We start from the raw sequence: 2,500 nt of genomic DNA, 5'->3' as shown, positions 1-2,500 counted from the left end.
GTATATATATATATACATATATATAATATATATGTATGTATTATATATATATATACATATACATATATGTATATATATAATGTATAATTTGATATATATATAATATATGTAATATATATGTATATATAATATAATATTATATAATATATATGTATATATATGATATATATAATATATATAATATATATAATATATATAATATATGCATATATGTATATATATATATATATATATATATATATATATATATATATATATATGCACGCACAATATATATACAAACACACACAAACTCTCTTTTGTGTCTGCGTGTCAAGAAACTGAAGCCTTGAAACACCTTCACGTTAAAAGTCAGATGACGGAGATAATAATCGAAATCAGATTTCAAAAGCCTCTGGAAAGGACCTTCGCTAAGTCACAATGGAAACCATTAATATCGCCTCTGGACAGAATTCAAAAGTCGTCGGCTTGGGAATGTATCGCTTTATTTTCTCTTTCTTTCGTCTGGACTGCAAAATACCGCAAGTCCATATACCATAAGGAATACAGTTACAGGTGTTTCGAAAGTTTACAGGTAAAATACAGCAGCTTTTTTGGGGGATTCGTTCTCGTATAGCAATAAAAAGGATACTAGGCTTCTCTTCATATATGTTCTTCACCCATTCCAACCCTCACGAAGACTAACTAGTCCACCCATCCTATCCCAAAAAGAGAAATCCTAAATCCTTCCCGAAAAAATCCCATTTCTCACATCCTACGAAGCCTCCCAAAAAAAACAAAAACAAAAAAATCCCACAATCCTTATCCGAAGTACGAAGAGCCACAGTAGAAGCCGAGAACCTCCTATAAATCCCCAGCTGCGACGCCTGAAGGATTAAATCAAACCAAAGCACGCGTCGTGTATCTTAGTGGTGGAGGAGGAGGAGCAGAGGAAGAGGGAGGGGGACGAGTAGGCGGAAAGACGTCGGTACCTCCCCTTTGCCAGAGCGTCCGTGGAGACACCCCTTATTCCCAGTCGAACTTGGGGTAGGGCCTGTGGAAACCTCGGTAGTGAAAGCGGGGGGGCTGAACGTACCCCCGGACTACGAGGTCATGCCCAGCTTCCGCCAGGGGGTCGGGTTCCGGTAGGGCATGCGCGGTGCCAAACATGGCGGCGAACACTACGACCAAGATGTGGATCTGAAGAGGAAGGGGGGAGGGGGACAGGGGTCAGAGAGGGGGCTGTGGCTTTGTCCCTGAGGGTCGCAGGGTCAGGGGTCTGAGATGTGTAAGTGATTATTGTTGAATGGATGTTTGTGTGTGTGTGTTTATGTGTCAATGGGTCTGCCTGTGTGTGTGTGTGTGTGTGTTTATGTGGCAATGGGTCTGCCTGTGTGTGTGTGTGTGTGTGTGTGTGTGTGTTTATGTGTCAATGGGTCTGCCTGTGTGTGTGTGTTTATGTGTCTATGTGTCTGCCTCTGTGTGTGTGTGTGTGTGTGTCTGTGTCTGTGTCTATGTCTGTGTATCTATATGTGTGTGTCTCTGTGTGTGTATGTCTATGTCTGTGCGTGTGTGTGTGTGTCTGTCTATGTGTGTGTGTGTGTATAAGTGTCTGTCTATATGTGTGTGTCCATGTGTGTATGTTTGAAAATTGTATATAGATATAATAAAATAGATATTCCAGATCGTGATGTGAGGATGATGAACCATCTGTTTCATCAGTGTGTAAACAAAGTACCAAATGAAGAAGATTTTTTTAATATCTAATAATAGAGTCATTTGATAATTGTAGAATGCTTATATTGTGAATCAATAAAGTCTTAATCAAAGAATGAGAATGAATATTCTTATTTCACCATGACAGACCATAAAGCAATAAAAAGCAAAAAGCTGTAAGTTATGTGACTCATGTAGATTGAGACTTCGAACATTTACTGTGTGTATAGGTTTATGCATATATATATATATATATATATATATATATATATATATATATGTGTGTGTGTGTGTGTGTGTGTGTGTGTGTGTGTGTGTGTGTGTGTATGTATGTATAAATATATATATATAAGCTATAAGTTATATATATATATATAGATATGATATTCGAATGATTATGTGTGTATAGGTTTATGCATATATATATATATATATATATATATATATATATATATATGTGTGTGTGTGTGTGTGTGTGTGTGTGTATGTATGTGTGTGTGTGTGTGTGTGTGTGTGTGTGTGTGTGTGTGTGAGTGTGTGTGTGTGTGTGTGTTGTATGTGTGTGTATAGATAGATAGATATACACAAAAATGTGTGTGTGGTGTGTGTGTGTATACATATATATAATATATATATAAATAGATATAGGCATATAGATAAATATATATATATATATTATATATATTGAGAGAGAGAGAGAGAGGGAGCATTACCTTCGTAATCAAGGGCTATATATATTTTGATACAATACAATATAAGAATGTCCAGTGATTCTTTAATAAGTAAGTAAAGTTAATTGAGTTTC

At 36.2% G+C, this 2,500-nt stretch overlaps 1 long non-coding RNA gene across 1 annotated transcript in view; it reads right to left on the bottom strand.

Moving 5' to 3' along the window:
- Positions 1-802: 802 nt before the first annotated feature.
- The window catches only part of LOC122250482 (uncharacterized), a 2,284-nt gene continuing 586 nt past the window's right edge, over positions 803-2,500 (bottom strand). Inside the window, exon 2 of the long non-coding RNA XR_006222941.2 lies at positions 803-1,179. This is a non-coding gene — a long non-coding RNA (uncharacterized LOC122250482). The remainder of the gene's footprint in view (positions 1,180-2,500) is intronic.

Source organism: Penaeus japonicus, unplaced genomic scaffold (genome assembly GCF_977035675.1).
Source record: "Penaeus japonicus unplaced genomic scaffold, GWHDUDI00000001_assembly GWHDUDI00000031, whole genome shotgun sequence".
In the NCBI taxonomy this organism is placed as follows: Eukaryota; Metazoa; Arthropoda; class Malacostraca; order Decapoda; family Penaeidae; genus Penaeus; species Penaeus japonicus.
This window is presented reverse-complemented; position numbering and strand designations above follow the sequence as displayed.